Below are 22300 nucleotides of genomic sequence, written 5' to 3'. Positions count from 1 at the left end.
CCTTGAAGGGGGCACGTCACAGGAAGAGCTTTCTTCTAGCACTGAACAAGGAACTTTGTTAGAATCAAGCCAAGTGGTAGGAGCCCTGAGGCTGCTTTGTCTCATCGTAAAGCTTCTGCCGAGGCCCTTCCCCAGCCTCTGGGCTTCCTGCTCTGGAGTTAAAGAAACAGTCCACACATCCTCACTGAGGACAATCCCTAAGCCAGGGATAGTCATTTTTTGTCAAAGTCCAAATTTCTTGATCGAAGGTATAGTCAAGGTCCAGCCGCCAGAGAAAATAATAATAATAAAAAATAAAAAAAATAAAAACACACCTCAAAGATAATGATGGTAAGTAAATGAAGAGATTTTGGGGTCCATTCAAAAGTGGATTCTGGTGGTCTGGATTTGGCCCACAGTCCGGCTATTGACTACTCCTGCTTAAGTTCAGCACTAGAGGAGATGGACAAGGACAGAGCGAAGGGGCATGTCTCCCACTGCACCCCCTGGAACTAGACTGAGAAGGACATGAGGAAGCTGCTCCTTGCAGGAGCTGTACCTTAGCACTCTGTGTGGCTGCTTGATTCACACTCTGCATTTGCCTCTCAGCTACATGAGCCCAGGACTTCCTCCTCCTGTACCATTAACCCCTTCTGTGCACATGTAGCCAATTCACAGCATGGGGCATTAGTGGGACTTGTCCATAGGCCCTTCAGCCCCAAAAGCACAGACTTCTCAAGCCCATGGAGTTACTCCCTGAGCCAGTAGCAGTAGTAGACTGTTCTCTGTTATATGGATTAGCCATTAGGAGGAGACAACACACACTGTGCAAATGTGGTACTCTGGCACGTAGTGACCACCCTGAAGCCACAATAGTGTCAGGCAGCCTAATACATTTCCAACACCCAGTGCTCATGGACCTTGCAGGCAAGCCAGGGACCGGGAGTAGGTAAATGAATGCTGTGTATGGGGCTAAAATGGAAATGCACAGGGAGGGTCAGACCTTCAGCTGGTACCAGTCTGATCTGGCCTCTGCTCTTGGTACTTTGTCTCTGTAGAGTTTGTGTGTTTTATTTTTTCACCAGACTTATTCAAGATACTGCTCGAACTCTCTAGCCATATGCACCTGCTACGGCAGTACCCAGAGATAGGAGGACAGTTCTTCCTTGGGAGATCATGGAAAACACAGGCAGAAGGAAGGCAATGGATCGTTCGGCACATACTCCCCTTGCAAACCACAGTCGTGTACATCCATAGGACCAGCCACACTGTGCGAGACAGAACTTCCTCCGTGACGCACAGCTCAGATCTAGATTTTAATAGCTTGGAACGGCAGTGGTGCCCGTGGGAGTAAAGTACAGGCTTCATGCTGCTGCAAGCCCCAGCAGACTGCTCCTCCCTTGCGGAGCTCCAGCACCAGACTGCCTTCCAGCAATGCAGGGAGGAGGGGATTCACATCCCATAAACTCCACTGTGTTGTAGCCCAAGAGCAAAAGGCGGAAAGGTGCACACTCCACATTCAAAACTGGGCGAGATCAGGCCACCCCGAGCAGGTGCTGCTAGTGTGTGGTCCTGCTGTCATCAATGTAGACTTTGCCACTGACTTCCGTGGGAGCAGCCCAGCCCTGTCCAGTCAGCCTGGACCTCACCCCAGAGCTACCTCCCCGCTAGCCAATCATTGGTTTGAGATCTCAGTTCCATGCCACTGAACATGCGCATCCCTTCCCAGGAGGAAGGACTGCCCTTTTACCCCAAAGGAAGGCTACACTTCACAGAGAGAGCATGGAGGGGTAGGATGGACCAGATCAGATTCACACCAGCTGAGGACCTGCTCCCCTCAGTGCATTTCCATTTTGCCTCCCACCTAAAGCCCTGAACTGATCCATGTGGTGTTTGTTGCTAATTCTGCCTGTACATTGCAGGACAATAATGTTACCTGGTTTTGCACAGGCTTCCAGATCACTTGGCCCACCACTTCTGGGATGGAAGTGCTGCTGCATTCCACCCCAGAGATGGCTGCATCTCAGTCCTGGGATGTCAATCAGTAATGAATGACACATCCATTCACTCAGCCATCATTTGTCAAGTCACCGTGAAAGGTAACAGAGAAGCTTGGAAAGGTCCCTATCATGGTATTTCCTGTCCTAAAATAAACAGGGAAGAAAACAAGCCTCCTAGTTGCAGATAGATGCTGGGCAGATTTGTACCCCCAACGATACATCTTTTCCTCTTGCCGGTAGAGCCCCAGGTCTAGCCTCCCTTGTAAAAGTCAAACCAGCAGGAAAATGCCATGCGTGTCTTTTTTGCAGAAAACCTTCTGAAATTAAGTTGCAGAACATATTTTAACTGCAAGGTGGGAGTGGGCGGCTCAGAAGCCTTTACCAGAGAAAAACAGGAGACTTACAGCGATGGGAGAAACTATTTTGGAAACCGAGACTCCCCCCACGCCCTGACACACACACACTTCCCGCAGAACATGAATGGTGTCCCATACAGTTTGGAGCCGGAGTCCTTCAACAGCAAGCCAAACCAAGCGCTATGCACACACAGCAGGGCACCCGCTACTTCTCCAGTTCTTTTACTTTTGATTTAACAGACAACAGCTAAGAGCGGCAGGAGAGCCACACGGACACTTCCCTTTCCTACCACGGAAAGGGCCAATCTCCTTTAAAGAGAGGACCTGCTGGCAAGCAGCCCTGCTTAAGATCCTATGGTAAGTAAGTAGCTAAACGGGCCTATTGGACGATTTGGTGGCTAGGGCTCCAGACTGGGACCCAGGAGAACTTGGGTCTGCTTTCAGCTGTGCCATTTACTCACAGCTCAGCTTTGTCCAGATTGTCGTGCCTCAGTTTCCCAGTCTGTACAATGCAGAGGGTGATGCTTAGCCCACCTTTGCACGGGGCTTTGCGATCCACAGTTGAAGAGCGTGACGCAAACATTGCTATTCACGGCAAACCCATCTCCCCAGAAACCAGGCAGAATCCCAAGAACAAAACAGATCGAAGTTGACGATGCTGTTTGCTAATCTGCCAAGTACCACGCTCAGGATTCCCCTGTCAGAGCCGACAATGAAGCAGATACACCAAAACCAGAAGAAAAAAGTTCCTTCCTCTGCTTTAGGCTTTGGAGTTCTCATCAGTGACAGGGAGAGATCCACAGGACGTTAGCCCTAGCAAGTTCTCCTCTCTGGGAAGCTCTGACTAGGGTTAGAAATGACCATCACAGGTCATGGGTGCCCCAAGAGCAGCCAAACCATCTCTTCCCCTGGTGACAAAGTCTGTCGGCTCACAGAGAGCACGTGTTAGACCTCACGTGCTCATGTGCTTGCACATCATGTTGCCAACTGAGTTTCCTCAACTGATCACAGGGGGTTCTGAGCACCCACTCCCGCCTCCACTCCCACAGCCAGCATGGACTCAATGCAAGCTGCAGGCACTCAGCAACATCCGGACCAGGCCCCTAATCAGCCCAGTACCCATGCAACACACGTGCAGCGACGGTGCTTGGACACTAGATGCCATGAAGGTAAAATGAAGATGTTCACCTAGGCCCTGCAAAGCAATAAACCTCCCCCACAGCACAAAGCGAACAGCAGAGCGATTGGCCCCGGGAGCGTGCAGGCAGCGCCATCCGCTGGCCCGAAACAGCCAGGTCATTACAGGAGTGCGATGACACCTTTACAGTCTCAGTCCATGGCTAAAAACACACACATCCTGTCTTTTCACAGTTCCCTAGGTGGACCTGGGGAAAGGCCCAGCCATGCTGTCCGAAGCAGGCACAGCTCCCGCTGAAGTCAGGGAGACATTCGCCTGCGTGTAGAATGCATGGTAAGGGCCTAACATGGGCCTGTATGTAGCAATCTAGGAGGATCCTCAGGTTTACTCAGAGACTGTAAAACGAGCAGGGAGCATGAGGGCCATTTAGTCTGACGACCTGCGTAACACAGGCCAGAGAACCCCCCCATAGGGATTTGAGGTCCTTCAGCTGTGAGCTCTTTGGGGCAGGGACCCTCTGTGTTTGTGCAGCACCTAGCATGGTGGGGCCTTGATCCATGGCTGGGGCTCTTAGGTGCTCGGTAATGTTACTGCTACAAATAGGGATTGAACTGAAGGGTTGGGGTGGCGGGGGGAAAAGATGACTCCATGTATGACTATCATCACTGCCCCCTACCAAGGCAATGCTGGACACAAGCAAATGAAGGAACTACCCTGAGCTGCAGCAGGGACTGGGTGGGTGATGTCTATGTGGTGGAGTTAAGCCCTGCCATCACTGCTAATGAGATGGATGCAATCTCTCCTAGGCCTGACCTTGCTAGGAGCAGCCCATCACTTGCCCTCTGTCTGTCCAGTAAAGGAAAAAAAAATCTGCTGAAATAGAAACAGGAGGAGAGGAGGGAAGAGCTGGGGTGTGAGAGCAACTTGGGATGCATCAGCACCTGTTCCAGGTACTCACCTGGTTCAGCTGCTGAGAAGGAAGGCAGGATTGGTCCATGCTACCAACTCAGTGGGATTTGAGAGTGAGACGGGGGAGCGGGGTATGTGTGTGCGCGAGAGAAAGATCACGATAACTAGAGCAGGTTACATCTCATGCCGTTTTTTTCATTCCTTCCTTCCTGCCATCTCTGCTAAATCCCTGCACTCAGCATGCCATCTAAGGCCTGCTGTGCCTTCCTCAGGAAACGGAGATCATTAAATTCCAATACTAGGAAAGCCGACACTCAGCAGACCTGACGAGCCCCAGCCATGCGAGCAGAGAGCACCTTCTCCAGAAGGAGTCATTCATCATTTGCAGAAGAGAGTGAATTTAACCCCCTCTCTGCTGTGGCATCAGCTGGCTGGGAGGCTGTTATCAAGGCAGGTGCTTGCCCTGGTACTTCTCATGGGAGAGGCTGAATCTAATAACAGCGCTGTAAAAATGCCCAGTCATCTGTGAGCATCACCATTTGCATGTGCAAAGCCCCAGTCTGAAAAGGGGAGTGATGCTTTGCTTTTATAGAGCACCTTCCATCCAAGGGTCCCAAAGCACTGGGAGAGGTGGGGTCCTTGGAAGCGAACAGTGGGGCACGCAGGTGCAGAGCGCTTAGGAGGCTGGCCCAAGGTCACACAGTGAGTCCCTGGCATAGAGCTGAGGTTTCTCAACTTGCAGACCACGGCCCTTTCTACCAGTCCTCACCCAACTTTGCAAGAGGGCGTTAAGGTCTACAATGGTAAGTGCTACTGTCTGTTACTCAGGCTGTTCCAAAGTGCTTTACAGACACAGATTGTGGTTGTGATCATGCTGTCAAACACAGCAGCTACAGGACCCCGGGATTCTATTTCTGGCCCTTAAGGGGCACCAATCCACATTGAGCTTACTCCCCACTGCTCGGGACCTTGGCTGGGCAGGTGAGAGCCTGAAGGTGTCTACACTGCAGTAAAAGCCCCAGGGCTGGCCTACTCAGTCTTGTGGGACTGCAGGGCTACAAAATTGCAGTGTAGACATTCCAGCTCGGGAGGAGGGGGAAGAGTTGTTTTCTTCCTTTCTCCACACAGGACTGTGCGCGCTCCCAGCTGATTATGTGCGGGGACTCTGCACTACAAGGTGCTTATTTATCCAGCGTTCAAACAGTTTAAAGACGTGACAAATTAACCCTGTGTGATGTCCTGGCAAAGGCAGAAGGAAAAACAGCCAAGTGCAGGAGAATAGATCGGGCACAGTACCCAAGTTGGACATGGGCCCACAGACTGCTCTAAAATTAGATCCAACGCTGATCTGCCCTAAAATACAGGGAAGTTTGGACCTTGTGTTCCAGTTTGGGCGCCATCTTGAGTCTGAGAGAGAAGAGAAGCAGCTAGCAGGTCCTCAGACACTTGAGCCAAGTCTAATCAACACGAAAGCAGAACAGTTCTTGGGAAAGCCATCTCTCTCTCTCCCCTTTTCCTCTCTCTTTCAAGTGCTGGATCTCATTGCTGGATCCCATGCTTGCCTGGGTCGAGGCTCAGTACCTCACCACCGCTCAGTGACACGCTAACTGGCTGTGGAACAACAGTCCAGAGACTAGGGTTACCATATTTTAAGTGTCCAAAAAGAGGACACTCCACGGGGCCCCAGCCCCGCCCCAACTCCGCCCCCTCCCCTGAACGCTTCGCCCCCCCACTCCTCCCCCTCCCCTGCTTCCCGCGAACATTTGATTCGCGGGAAGCCTGAAGCAGGCAGGCAGCAGGTAAGCTGTGGCTGGGGCGGGAGCGCGAGGAGGTACGGCCCAGTCCGGCCCCCCCAGCCGAGCGGCTCCCTCCGGCGGCCGGCCCCGGCCAAGAGGCTCTGGCCCCAGCGTCTCCGGCCCGGGCCCGGCCCATGCCCTGGCAGAGCGAGCAGCGCCGGCCGGCAGCCGAGCACCCGCTGGCCCCAGTGGCTCCGGCTCCGGCCCCAGCGGCTCCAGCCCGGACCCAAGCCCCAAGACCCCTCCCTCCCTATTTTCCCGGACATGTCCGACTTTTTGGCAATTCCCCCCGGACGGGGATTTGAGGACCAAAAATCCGGACATGTCCGGGAAAATCCGGACGTATGGTAAACCTACCAGAGGCCAGTGAGAAAAAGCCACCACAAGTTACATTTGCTGAAGGGAAAGTTTTTGGAGCTTCTACAGAAATTCCACTCACAGCACTCTCACCCAGCAAAACACCATGTTAGAGCATTGCCACCATCCGAACAAGCTGCCATGGACATTTCCAGTGCCTTTGGAAAGCTGCCCTGGATAGCTCTGGCACGGGCATTGCATGTTCCAGTCTGCAGGGAGGAGGCTATTTTGCTGCCCCGCCTACGGTGGTGATGCTATGAGACCTTACGAGTGCCGCCAGGCTTCCAGGAAGGCAGTTAGAGAGGTGGATTGCAGTCACTTGAACATGTACGAATGTACAGGTCCTTTTACAGGGATGGTTGCTCCTGGGCATAATGGCTACATATTGGGCAGATACAGCTAGTGAAGCAGGTTAATGCACTGGCGTGTGTTTGCTGAGCTCTAGCGCTCAAATGAGCTCACAAGTGCAAGTGAGTAAATTGGATTTCAGTCCATTTATCCATGAAAAATGACACTCTCATGCAATTAGTCACCCTCTGCTCAGTGTGCGATTGCTGATCTTTGCCCAGTGCTGCAGCGTCATGGCACCGCGGGGTCCCAGTAGACCACCATCCCCTTCTCGTTCTTCTGTGTATTTATTACGAGAAGCTATTTCCCCTCCAGTGCGTTCACAGCCCATCCCAGCTGGGAAAGGCCGGAAGCTAGTTGGGACACGCAGCGTGAAAATGGAACCTGACAGAAGGCAAATCACTTCCAACAAGCTCTTTGGTATTTATTTCTCACATCTGAATTTCAGACACACTGTTACCCTCCTCCTCAGCCCCCCTCCAGAGGGTTATAACAAGGCCCCGTTGTTAGTTAGGGTAAATAACAAGGTGTTGTGTAGCCGGGATACAGGATGCAACAACTTTCTACCAAAGAGAACAGAGCCTTACAGAGATGGGAAGCGGGGCTTTCAAAAGCACGCTAACAGGCGCCCAGACTACAGGCTTCCAGGAACACATGTAGTAGATCAAGTTCCACAATCAGAGGGATCTGCTGCCACCTGGCTATCCTTCGTGGTCACTTCATGGGGCTTGGGCATGCAGACAGAACTTTGCACTGTCCTCTCCTGCATGGGCAGCGCAGGGTTGAAGGACTCAGTGGGCTGCAGGCGAAGAACCCAGACCCTGCCGCATGACCCACAAGAGCAGGGAGAAGCTATTAGTATCCCAGGCTCTATTAACCCTGGGAAAGGCCAATACGGTGCCACGGAGAGACACAGGGACCCCGCCTTGTCCTCCCAGGAAATAAAGACCGACGTGGAGGTGGACAGCACAGCTCTTAGCTGGGCTGGCTTACGACGTAGCTGCTGCATGCACTGTTTGGGTCAGGCACCCCCTCCTGCACTCCACATACTAGGGCAGTGGTTTGTGGGACAGGGGCTGCAGGTTGGATAGAAGGAGACTCTTCAGCTTCAAACTCCCTTCCCACAACCATGGCACAGACCTGCTCCCCTTTCATGTGCCACTAGTGCCACCCACCTTTACACCTCACTCATCTCACATGAACACCCCCACCTTCACGGGGAGGCACTGTGGCCTACTGAATAGTGCTGGATTGGGACTCAGGAGAACGGGATTCTATTCCTGGCTCAGCCACTGGCCTGCTAGTGTCCTTGGGCAAGTCCCTGCCCTCTCAATGCCTCAGTTTCCCTATCTGTAAAATGGGGATAATGCCACTCACCTCCTTTGTAGAGTGCTTTGCGATCTACCGCTGCAGAGTGCTAGATGAGCACTAGGTATTGTTATTCTGTGCTGCCCGTATGCGTGGGATGACCTTCCAACTTCTCCTCAGTGCTCCTCCACTCTCACCTCATTCCATTTACTTCTAAAACCGCCATCCCACAGCACCCCCTCCCAAACAGCGTACTTTTGGCTGTACAGAAGCATCAGCCTACATAGACGTCCCTTAACAGGACATACACACAGACTCAGCTATTAGAAGAAAAGAGGCATTTTCAAAACTCTCTGCTGACCTAACGTTGCCCCTTACAAAGGTCAATGGGAGTTTGGGAGCTATGCCACTGCAGTAGCTTTCGAAAACCCCACCCTAGGTTTGTTTCAAACCATCAAGACTATCGTACGGCTCTGAGGAACCACATAATCCTGTAATCAGCGTCCTTCCTTGTCCACCCTCCTTGTTGTAATGTACATCCTCCCCTACCACTCACCCCCTTTACTTGGCTTATCAGCTCGTCTTCTTCTTTGTATTACTGTAGCAATAATTGGTTCTGGCCATGACCAGGACCCTGTTGTGTTCAGCGGTGGGTAGACACCTAGTGAGAGAGCCCCTGCCCTGAAGAGCTTATACTGCAGTTCTGCCAGATACACAAAGAGTAGCGGGGGTGGGGGGGGGGCACACAGCTGTGAAGTAACTTATCTAGGGTCACCCAGCAGGTGACTGGCAAAGCCAGGAATAGAAACCAGATGTCCAGAGTCCCAGTCCACTGGACCATGCCACCTCTCGTATGCATTAGCCTGAAGCGCCTAGTACACTTACAGACATGATAAAATAATAAGAGTTTATCAGTTCCTCTGAGGTTGGAAGGGTACGTTGCGAAGCTGCAAGACAGCATCCAAACCAAGACAGTGTCCAAAAATCTGCCTTGATGTTCACTTAACAGAACATGTATTGGCTGGTCAGAATGTAGCAGTCAAAGCACGGTCCTTAAACGGAGGGTGGGGAGGGACAGCTGCTCATGAAGAGCCTAATGCTTTGATAACTGAGCCACTGGCCAGGGGACTCCTGACTGCCTGGGAAAGCAGAGTGATAAATGGAAGGAGCCCCAGGCACTCATCCATCCATTCTCAGTCATTGATTAGGGGGACAGATTGGTGCAGGGGAAGGGGGAATAAACCATGAAGACCCGTCATTTCCTTGGGGCTGGAGACCAGTCAATAGGAGTCAGACAGCTCCATACAAACAATGGAGGAGGAAAAACTCAACGGGTTAGGGCTTGCACAGCCGGGGCTAGGCGTGGCCAAACGGTGCCTTGAGCATAATACTTGGATGCCAATATCTAACCTGTAGTCTTAAACGTATTCACCTAAATTTGGGTTATTGCTGGTTCTGTACTATATGACTTTTAAAAACAAACTTTGTATTTGTGGATAATCCAAGCTCTATACCCAGATGTACAGACACTTTTCCTCAACCTGTGTATTATATAAATGTTAACATTAGACTCCTGGGTTCTGTTCCCAGTTGGTCCATTAACTCACTGGGCGATCTAAGGACTGGTCTACACATGCTGTGTTTTGCACCAGTGTAACTCAGCAGATTTAGTTTCACTGATGCAACCCCCGACACAGATGTGCATAAACCAGTTTAACAGTCACACTGAAGCTGGTGATTTACCATGTTAGCTACCCCAGGAGAGGAGCAGGTCTGTGTTAGGGGTCCCTGTGTGACTAACTAGATCAAATTCAAATCACTCGAGGTCTGGTGCATGTTTTCTAATATAGACAAAGCTTGGGCACGCTGGGCCTGAGTCACTATTGCCCTTGACCTCGTGCAGCATTAAACACCAGTGCAAAGGGTGTATAAACCACTGCTAATCAGCTTTAGTAGCACAGGGTGCAGCCCGACATCTCTACAACATCTGCAAACTGGCAGGATTGGTTTCCCACCCCACAGCCCTTTTCTCTAAGTACTCACCCTGCAGCTCCTTGAGAATCTCTTCTCCCTACACTGGGCTGCCCTTGAAATGAATTAAAACCACTGGGATTATTAGCCCCCCTCTCAACATTGTGAGGCAACTGGCCAGGGAGGAGAAGCAATCAGTCCAGCTGTGTTAGGACTGTGGGACCACAAGCATCACACCACTTGGAAATATCAGAATGTCTCCCTTAGTCCACGCGTTTGGCCACCTGCCTCACGCCTGGCAACGTACCCTCTCGGGGTACATATGTGGGCACTGCTGTGGTCTGTGGGATGGAACGTCAGATCCGCTCCAGTGTTTGAGACCGACTTGAGCTCTAGAGTGGGATTTTCACAAATGTTCAGTGTTGGTTCAACTTTGCTTTCATTGAAGAACACTTCAAAATCCTGCCCCTAGTGGCTGGAGAGAGTAAATGCTCTAATATGTAATTACATGGAAATTCTCCAGTATGTCAAAGAGTAAATGACCTGACTATCTAAAGCTGAAAGTCATAAATCTCTACTCCACAAGTTGTCAATTTAACATCCCTCCCCCCCACCCCCCCAGTATCTGGGCATGTAGGTGACTGCAGAGCATTACAGCTTCACTCTACACATAAAGGTGGCCAGTTACCACACAGGAAACATGTCCTGACGCACGCTCAAGTCCCCGTTAAAACCAGGTGAAAGGATGTTGTTTACTATGTGGCAACCAGAGCAGTGTTTGAAAAGAAACTATTAAAAATTTACAAGGGAAAATATTGGTGTGAAAATACCACAGTCAAATCTTTGATGACTCATAAGGGGATAAACATTAAAGGACATTTGGAGGATGCCCAAGGTTTGACCTGTTTTGAGACTCATGTCACTTCGGTGGGGAAGATCCTCCAGATTTTAAAGTATTTTTAATTCCATTCAAAGAACCCACAACACTATTGAAGTAGGACCTACAAGGCCCAGTACTTTGTTATTGTGCCAAGTCAGCTGAGGGGATGCAAGTTCCCTAAAAAACCTCATTCCTCAATTTGTGTTGGCAGATAATGCTGGTGCATATACAGGGCCAGATACTCCGCTGGTGAAATGTCATGCCTATTTATCCCAGATAATCAATCATCTGGCCCATCATTTCTTACTTCTTGTAAGGATCTCTGGGTTATCAACTGCACAGAGAACGTACAGGAATACTTCCACCTCCACGGATGCGCATCAATTGTTAAACAGAGTGCTGCAACACGCCACAACAATTTAGAGCTAAAAGTGAAGAAGAATTCAACAGGCAAGGGAAATGGTAGCACTAGGGAGACAGGATGTAACTAGCCACATTAAGATTTGGCTATGGGACAGACACACAAAAAGCAGGTCAGTTTCATCTCTGTTGAAAGTCACACAGAGGAGGAAGCAATATTTTGCCAAATGAAAAGAACTGACAAAGATCAATAATGAAAGGCAATTTTTTTTTAAGTTTAGAAGGATGTCTTGCAAAGAACAGCAGAGAATAAGGAAGGCAGAACATGTAATACAGGAGCTATTGACCTGCCTACTTCTGTCAAGGAGTAAAGTGAATAAAACCCCCATAAGGAACATTACATCATAATGGTTATTAGCCTTGTTAAGAGAATAAGCCTGTTAAACGAACACATCTCGTCAGCGTGAACGTCTATCAATATGATGTATGCTGAGCGCCTCTCCCAAGAAGATGCCCACTAATGAAAGAAACCTATTAAAGGCCCCAAATGAGCCTGCACCACGGCTGGGTAATATGTTTAACAGATCCCTGCTGGATTGCAAATTGAAAGTCTTTTAAATGTTTGTAAGGCTCACACTGATGCTCCACAGCAGAGTTGAAAAAATCATAACTTCAGATAGAATGTCAAGTCAATACATCGGTTAGTCTTAAAGGTGCCACCGGACTCTCTGTTGCTTTTTTCAGATAGAATGGCTGTTCAAAAAATACCACAGAAACAGATTTTGCTTAGTCCACAAGCAGGAGAAGTTGCAGAGAGACACCTTTTCCTCCTGAAGCAGTCATCCTTGTTGGCTGGCAGCCCTGTCAAATCCTACCCAGAGACCAAAGCCACCTCAGAAGTCACACCTTTGGGGATACGTACAGAACACTTGAATGCCCTGAACTTGCAAAGACTTATTATCTGTTAACTTAAACATGTGCCTGAGTAGTCCCTGGGCCACACACTCGATTAGTGAGAGTTGGGGCTGAAGTCATCACCAGGTAAGGATCTGGCCCGTTGACTTCAAAGATTGTGATCAGGTGCTTAACTTTATGCCCTATGAGTAGTATCTTTTAAGAATTAGGGCCTGAGGCTGCTTCTAGGCTAACCTACTAGAGAATGACTGGATGGCATGGTACGTCCACACCGTCTCCCAGCTCCACTCCCCTCTGGAATCTCACAGAACATATCTTGGTCCATAGCCGTGAGGAGTACTTTGCCAGCCATGCATGCACATCTCTAAGTGCAATCTCAGCTGTCCTTGCACCTTTAGGCATCAATCAGTTTAATAATAATAAAAAAGGATGTCTTACAATTCTGGCCTGTCCTTTCACTAAGGCCTGGTCTACACTGGGGGAGGGCGGTGGGGGGAAATCGATCTAAGTTACGCAACTTCAGCTATGTGAATAATGTAGCTGAAGTCGACGTACTTAGATTGACTTACCGTGGTGTCTTCACCGCGGTGAGTCGACTGCTGCCGCTCCCCCGTCGACTCCGCCTGTGCCTCTCACGGTGGTGGAGTACAGGAGTCGACGGGAGAACGTTCGGGGGTTGATTTATTGCGACTAGACTAGACGTGATAAATCGACCCCCACTGGATCGATCGCTGCCCACCGGTCCGGCGGGTAGTGTAGACATACCCTAAGATAAAGCTTGCCACTAAACCCATAAATAAGCAGTTCACATTAAGTATGTTATTAATGGAATATTAATGTTATTAATGGAATTAATGGCACACAGTGCAAGGTTACACACACAAATTTAACTATTTGATTGCTTAACTGTGCAACCTGCTCTTGACGTTTTTAAAATGGCATTTCCTAGGGTTAATAAAAGAATTCTTATCTGGACTTACAAGGCTAGACAAGAGCAAGACGTCTAAGGGCTCTGCCTCATTCATTGTGCACAGAAAAACTCTTATAAATACAGGTTTATACTAGTGTAGATGGTGAATTCTCTGTAACTTGACATCTTTAAATCATGATTTGAGGACTTCAGTGACTCAGCCAGAGGTTAGGGGTCTATTACTGCAGTGGGTGGGTGAGGTTCTGTGGCCTGCGATGTGCAGGAGGTCCGACTAGATAATCACGATGGTCCCTTCTGGCTTTAAAGTCTAGGAGATTGAAAAGCATGGGATTGTTTCCCTTACAGGGCCATGATTCAAGTGTTTAAAATAACAGTGCAGAGAAGGCAGATCAGGCTCTTCTATTCATCCTCTCCCATAACACCAGAGTAACAGCCAATGAAATAGAAAGAGAGCAAATTCCGAACTGATAAAAATACACACAACACACCGTGGAACACACTGCCACAAGACAGCACTGAGGCCAAGAACCCAGCAGGATTCAAGCCTGTATTTATGTAGCACATGCACATGAATTGCAATATTCAAATCAAAGCCAGTTTTCACCAGAGCACTCAACGGCATTTCTCCCTCAGTGAGAGCTACTTTCTAGCCCCAAACATTTTGGTGCAAGGCTGGTTATCATGAAATAAAATTTGATTAAACAGAAATTGGAAGTTTGTAAAGTTATGAGTGACTGAAAAACCCCAAGAGGGTTTTAATAGAAACACTCAGGGAACCCTTGCTGTTCCTAGCCCTCCAACTATAGTATTAGCTTTGTATACCCAGCAAACATTCCTACAAAATAATAAAGAACAATGCCTATCAGAGCCCCACAGAGCCTATCAGAAGAAGTACATGCTCTTTCAAGGATGAAAACCTGCAACCAGCTCACTTACCGGTTCCCAGAGGAGCTCTGTGCTACTGGGAGATCAATTCCAACCCAGGCACAGCTTCTTTCTTCTGCTCAGGAGCTTATTAAATCATTATTGAAGAACTCATCGCTCCTATTTCCAATCAGAAGAAATGACGGTTTTACAGGATTTCACACGGTAGCTGACACATGCATACAAGAGCAGGATGGCTCTTCCCTTCTAGCTGACATGGGATCTCTGTTCCAGACCAAGTTTTCCATTAATCATGTACTTATTTTCTTAGTAAGACCCACCTGCTCCCAGTCAATACACACAGAACCCTCCCACCAGCTGGGGCCATGTCTAATCAGTGAACTAAATATGCAAGCGTTTTCCCAAACAACTTACTTACACTGCTAAGCAGGTCTAGAGTGATTTAAACTGATTTTAAAAATAAATAAATTGGTTTTCCTTAAATTTAAAGCAGCTTTTTATTTAAATACATTTTATTTTTTAAAATTAAATTTTAAACTAACAACGTATGTTAAGGCCTAAACCTCCTATACTCTATTTAAATAAAAAAATATGGTGCACCAACAAGCTCTCCTCAAATTTTAATTATATATAGAATCAGGGGAAAGCATTCAACTTCTGAGGTCAACTCAAGCTTTATAAATATGTTCCAATGTTACTGCATTAAGTATATTACTTTGGAGCAAATACTGGTATTTACATGTTTCCAAATGGAAGTTATTTCAGTGTTTGCTGCTTCTGCAGAAAAGCTTTTGCCTTTAATTATTTTGGGTTTCAGTTTAGCTACTAGGTGCAAAAGTAGCATTAGCTTCATTTGGATTCGTTCATTCAAAGTTAAGAAACTGACTGGGAATTGAAAAAGCAGGAAAGCTCATTTTCCTCTCAGCTGGTTGCCATTCATAGATTGAAAGAGAAGATCTGATCTACCAATTCTAAAAACTTAAAGGACATGAGGCCAGATTTGCAAAGGTATTTAGGCTCCTAAAGATGCTGATAGGTGCCTATTAGGGTTTTCAAAAGTGCCTAACTCCCATAGGTTTCAATAGGAGTGAGGCACCTAGCCTGCTCAAGCACTTTTGAAAATTCCACCAGGTGCCTCTCTGCATCTAAATACCTTTGAAATTCTGGCCTAGGCTGACCAGAAACAATCCATCAATTTACTAACTACAGTTAATACTTCCTTTGTTTAATAAATCAGTTTTAAATGCAAAACATGTTTTTTAAACGTACTTTCTTATGTATCCAGCACATTTACTGTAGTTTTATCTAATGAAATTTAAAATGCTGGTTTTGCACATTTTGAGTTCTAATTTCCATCTAAAGGCAGCTTGACATAAATCCTGAGTAAAAAAAATCATCATCTAGTAAATGAAGATTGAGTTTTTCACCATTTTCTAACATAACAAAAAATGTCAACTTTAAGAATCTCAGTAAGGAATGTGAACCTATAAAATTGGTTAAATAGACAGGGTATCCTCCTGGTTAGCAAACAGAAGTACCAAATGTACTGTAAAGGCTATATTTAGCTGCAAATCAAATGGTTATATCAACCATTGAGAATGAACCTTTCTTTAGGAAAACAACTAAAAAGTACAAATGCAAAACAAAATTAAAATCAATTATTTAACTCAAAGTTTCCTACTTACTGATTGAAATCAAATCATCTTAACTCATTCTAATTCAAAACTGGCCCACCCATTCCCCTACTCAAGTAATCTCCCTTCGCATCATGCTGTTTTAGAGAAAGCTGGTGCTAGCTGGTCGTCAAACTCCCCATTTGGGAATTGGAAGTAGTTGTGGACAGTAATGTTCCCTAATTTCTTTCTTTAACCCCTACCTTTTCTTGTATGGGAATGAAAGGGGCATTACCCAGAGGCAGCAAACTTCACGAGGTGCAAAGGGTGGGGAGGCAGGGGGGGACAATGTGAGTCCCTAATAGAGCCCCCCTCCCCCCCCAATTTCACCTATTAGCATATTGCATGGTTCTTAGACCAGCAAAGAGCCTTCACGGGTGAGGGGGAAGGAGAGGTCCAGGGAGACAGTGTTGTGGAGATAACTGCTGCCTCCCATTCTATACAGGACTGGGGAGATCCACACATGGAGCACCCTCTCCATATGAGGATCCGTGGGCCCAGTACTGATCTCCACCTCCTTGTTTTTAAATGCTTGAGTTTTGTAGATGACTTCACCACTCTCAGTGACACATTTTAATCAAGCTGAAAGATTGTCTAGTGGTTAGGGCTCTGACCTTAGACATGGAAGACCCAGGTTCAATTCTTGGGTTTGGTTTTTCTGACCTTGGGCAAGTCACTTAGCATCTAGTACTTGAGTTTCCTATCTGTACAACGGAGACAACAGCACTGCCCTGCTTCTGAGGATAAGTATATTAAAGGTTGTGAAGCACTTTGAGATCTACTGTTGAAAGGTGCTGTATAAGAAATAAGCATTATTATTAACTGGTTTTTTAAATTACTCTTTTGTGGGCCAATTTATTCAGGATGGGCACACCATGGCCCAGAGGCCCAGCCCTCAAAGATATTTAGGCACATAACTCCGTTAAAATCAATGGGCGTTACACACCTAAATTCCTTTAAAAACCTAGCCCACAGAAACTAAGTTACTATCCAAGTCAGAGGCAGAGTTGCAAATAGAACTTAGGAGTCCTGGCCTAAACCTATGCTCCTACCACAAGACCATCATTCCACGTCACCGTTCAATGGAGCAAAGCCCTGACTCCCCCTCACTGGGTTGAAATACCAACCCCACAGCCATGCAAGCACGTGGCGTACAAAAACCCTCCAGCCGTTCCAGCTTTGGATTTGCAATCTTGGAAACTTTTAAGTATTTGAGAAAAATGTAACTCTGAACTCAGTTTGTGTGTGAGGGGTTGTTTATAGACCCCGGCACGGGAATTACTATCTTTAAATAGGTCTATTGAAAAGGCTGCCAGGATTGCAGAGAGAGGTTTTCTTGGATGTTACCCCTCTGTCAGACTCGCCTTCCCCCCCAACCTGCTTCCTGGCTCCACAAATTTGAGAGCTGTCAGCAGCCAATTCAACTTGCAAAGATGCTGTGACAAATGCGAGCCCAGCCTCTTTGTTTCAAATCCCTGGAGGATCACAAAGCCCTTCAAGCTGAAGTTGATGAACACCACTGCAAACCGGAGATAAGCTCCGCTGGGAAGCAAGGAATGCTCAGCCCTAGCACCTGATTGGCAAAGCTTCAGCAGCGTGACCTATTTCTGAAACTGCAGAGCTTTGGTGGTAGCTTTTTTCCCCCTCACGTAAATGCAAAACCCTCCAAGCAAGTTACCACAGAGGTAGGTGACAGAGCAAGCTAAATTGATGGATTCAAAGCATCAGCTTGGGATTGAGATATATATATATATATATATATATATATATATATATATATATATATTTGTCATATTGATTACTTTAACCCATTTGGATCGTTTGGTAAGGTTGCCTTGCGGCTTATTTACTGTCTCTTAATGAGGCCCCTAAGGTGACAGGAGTCAATGTGACTCATACATTAATTACATGCTACAGAATGATCATGCTGTATTTAACCTTCCCCCAAACATGCTCCAATTCCACTGTATCGTCTTTTGCAATACATACCTCAGCGGGCCAGAGCAGTGACTGCCAGGCTCCTGCACAGAGTCAAAGGCCAGTATTGTAACGTCAGAGGCAGAATGCAGTGAGAGAGCCTTGTAGGGAGGGGATATGTATAGGGCACCAAGCATTGCTCAAGAGGGAGGAAAACTAGCTTTGAAATTCCAGCAGTTCATCTCACATTGGAACATCCCCTCCACAGCACATATGCTTTAAAGCAAGTCAAGGGGGTAGCTTCCACAGTGTAGGGGGCAGTTGAATAAGTTGGTCCATGACAACACTTGGAAAGTTTCTTTTCTTTCCTCCTTTGGAGGCAGGGACAAGACACGGATCTCCACTTTCCTAAGACTCTATGCTAGCCATCCCTCAAAAGAATCAGATGCAGGCTTTGTTCAGTGCTACTCCAAGTATTAGCCATAACAGGAGAAAGCATTTACTCTAGAAAGGTATGTGGATATAAATATCATGATATTTTTTCTTGCCATCAGTTAAGCCATTGAGAAAGACTAAGGAGGGGATTGTCAAAGGCACAAATGGTAGTGAGGTGCTTAACTGCCATGCGTGCTTCTGAAAACTTCTCCCTAACACTAAATATTTTTTAAAATTACGTAAAAGAGACAAAGCTTAAAAATATTTAAGGAAATAGAAAAGACTAATTGGCAAACATAACAAAAAACTGCAGGACAGGCTAAGGTTATCTTTAATAACCAAAGAGAATATGGTTAAACTGAAAAGGCTAAAGTTAATTATTAAGAAAATAGAAAGAGGCTACCATTAAATAAGCAGGCAAAAGACAAGGATTAAAAGATTTCTGAAGTTTAAAGAGAGAGGTTAAGTATTCATACAGAATTTTAAAAATATGGATCTTCCCTCTGACTTCTTTGCTTGTGTTTTACAACTAGTCCCCCTCCCCTCATCCCACTGTTTAGATTACAAACTCTTTTGGACAGGAGCAGTCTCTTTTTGTGTGTTTGTACAGCATCCAGCCCAATGGGATCACAATGGTGTTCAAGCTCTTTGGGCACTACTGTAGTACAAATGCTAATGCTGCTCAGAAAGGAAGCTGCCTTATAAAACAGCTTGGACAGGCTAAATGGATGGATCACTGGCACAAATCCACCTGAAAACACAGAGACAAATGGACTTTGCTTTTCAGGCAGATGGAGAGGAGATGGAAATCACCAAGGAAGCCTCATGCACGCAGATAGGATGAGATGTGCAATTTTTGTCACTGTTCAATTACACCTGTCTAAGGAAACCAATTGACTTGAAGAGTGACAGGCAAAATGAAAATTAAGTGTTTTTCTCCTTTCTCCCATCGACAAGGTGCCACATCATCATGACAGAGCGGCTCTCACATTGTTTTCCCCAACCCAAATGAGTTTGACTTTTTCTTTAAATTTGCAGGGTCGGGGGGCAGAAAGATGCTTTTTATGATTTCAGATGCAGGAGTATGGATGGGCTTTTAGCATTAAGGGGGAAACACAGAGTATAAATGCTTTTGGTTCTGCAAACTACAATAGAAATAGAGTGAAATGGAAGATGGGGCAGCACCTGTCACCACTGGCAGTAGGTGGGCAAGGTTCTGCATAGGCACATCCTCAGGCTTGTGGAATCCTCCAGGACACTGACAGGTCAGCAGGAGTCACTGCAGAGGATGAGGTGGCTCACCTCTCATTCAGGAATGAGTGCAACCCACACTGCCCTGATTAGCAGCAGTCACAATACCACTCAAGGGACACGAGTGCCATCACCTCTTCTCACTCAATCACCTTTGGCAGAACAGTATTCCACGAAGCAGGAACCAGCACACCCGCTGCTGCACTGATAGTTCATGACACATGAAAAGCTGCTGTCCGGATCCCAGTTGGTTACTGTATCACGGTTGCAAACTCATCTACTATGCTTCATTAGTTTCCCATAATGTACATACATAATGATCATCTAAGAGAGCAAGACTGCTACCAATCAAGTTTATCTGTAGCAGAAAAAGACTACAAAAAAGTGGGTGGCAGTTAATTTTTCTACCAGTAATTGAGAAAAGAAAATGTATGTTCATCTGATTTCTAAGATGTTAAAAAAAAATCATTTTTAAAGTTATTACCAGCATGTAGAATAAAATAACATTAAAACTAACACATCAAACATACAAAGGATAAGTTTTGACAGGATCCACAGAAACAGAATATTGTGCAGCCTTAGGTTGTTCTGTATCCCTCGGGAAGGAGGCCCTACAGAGAACTCTCCTTCCCCACCCCGCAAACGGCACCATATTGAGCCTGCCTTCCAGATGAGAAGGAACTGGAGCTCAATGCTGCGCTGGATGAGGCATAGCAGTCACTGCAGAGCAATGGAAGACAGCTCTTTAGCACTGAGCCAAACAGGCTGTTTCTGCAGCACTCCCAGGTCAGTACGGATGGAGAAATCAGATATGGTTCTTTTGCTTGGTACTGCAGAGCGCTATCAGATCAGTGAAAACAAAAATAAAGTTATCTATGACGAAAGCATTGAAACACCAATTATGGGTAATTTGATGGAACAACAGCTGCCGGGAGAGTATCCCTTGCAAATACAAGTACCTGAAGGGTATAAATATGCAAAGGGGGGGGGGGGGGGGGCGGGGAGAAAGGCGCACTACTGTGTGGTATAAGAAATAGCACTTGCATTAACTAGATGAAATTGAGCAAAGGAAGATCTAGGCAGTAAAACTTTGCTAATGATGTTACCTGTTAGACTGAAATGGTCTCCCGAGGACCCTCATTACTCAATTCATTTTAACTAGACAGAACAAAAACACTAGATAAATACACACTAGAGAACAATCCTACAATGGCGGAGGATAGTGGATGAGACTGCACGTAACCAGGGTGGATTGATTTAAATCACCCAGTGGAAAGCCTCGATTTAAATCATCTGTTTTAATCAACTTTTCCATTTGTACTTCCACTATTTTCTAAAGAAAGGTGCATTCTCATTGGTGATATAACCTATAGTTATATAGGAGGGTGCACTATTACTATATACATTTAAGCAATTATATAGCTTAATATTTTCAGATTCTTAACTGTACATTTTTAGTATGTTAGAAAATGCTTATTTACTAGATAACTTTTTTGCATGATTTGTGTCAAGCTGCATTAGGATGATAACTGGAATTTAATTAAACTCACAAAATAGCATATAATTTTTAAAAAAAACTTAAACGCTTTAGATGCATAAACTTCTCTTATCAAAACATGATTCACATTTATAACTAAATGATTTATTAAACAGAGGGATTAACTGTAGTCAGTGAATTAAACTGATTATTTCAGGTCAGCCTGGGAAAATTTTCAAATATGTCTAAGTGAAAGTAACTGCAGCTTAAGTTCCTACTCGCCTAAGTCTCTTGAAAATGACACAGTCTCCTAAGGGTACGTCTGTACTACCCGCCGGATCAGCGGGTAGTGTTCGATGCATCGGGGATCGATTTATCACGTCTCGTCTAGACACGATAAATCGATCCCCAAATCGACGCCCGTACTCCACCTTGGCAGGAGAAGTAAGCGGAGTCAACGGGGGAGCCGCAGCGGTCGACTCGCCGCCGTGAGGACAGCCAGGTAAGTCGAACTAAGATACTTGGACTTCAGCTACGCGAATAGCGTAGCTGAAGTTGCGTATCTTAGTTCGAACCCCCCCGCTAGTGTAGCCCAGGCCTAAGTTACTTAGGCTATTTTGCCATATTTATAAAACTTGACTTCAAAAGTTAGAATCAGGGGGAAAACATCTTTCTTTATGCAGAAAAGCAGCCTTTAAATCAAAGTTTTTGATAGAGGCTCATGGATTTAGCATATTTATTTATTATTTAAATTACTTAAGAAATTATAATAAGTTTACTCCTTAACATATTTTGTATTACATTGATTTCATTTTAAACAAGTTTATTTAAAAAAAAGAAAATTATAAACAAAAAAGCCATTGATTTTTATTCACCCTGCACTTAGCAGATCTTTTCCTATCTTATTTCTGTGACTGGTACATGGTTATTCAAAGGCACAGTATCACGTCTCCACTCACAGACAAGCACAGTATCTTGCATTATACTATGCTAGTTTACCTCCTCAGTCTGAGCTGTCCTTGGATGAGAGAAAAATCATTGATACTTTACTTCAAGGTGACGAGTACAATAACATTGACACTGCTGTGGTAAGGCTGGAACAGTAATAGACTAACTTACAACTTGGCTAAAATAATTCACACACAAAAGACTGGAGGGATATTTTTGTAGGAAAGTAACATAGGAAGATTTATTTTGAACTACTATTGTGAAAGACTAATAAGTAGGTTACCATGTTGGGCACGTATACAATACATTCCTTAAGGAGTCTATCTAGAAAGAAACAAGCAAGTTGAACACAGCCTAATCCCTACAACAGTAGGGATTCTTATTTAAAAACAAACAAACAAAAACCCCCACTGTCTTACACAGAGTGAGAATTACAGGATAACTACTACAGGAATTCAGCTCTGAA

This window comes from Emys orbicularis, chromosome 12, assembly GCF_028017835.1.
Source record: "Emys orbicularis isolate rEmyOrb1 chromosome 12, rEmyOrb1.hap1, whole genome shotgun sequence".
Taxonomy (NCBI): domain Eukaryota; kingdom Metazoa; phylum Chordata; order Testudines; family Emydidae; genus Emys; species Emys orbicularis.
The sequence above is the reverse complement of the archived record's forward strand: the minus strand, read 5'-3'. Positions refer to the sequence as shown.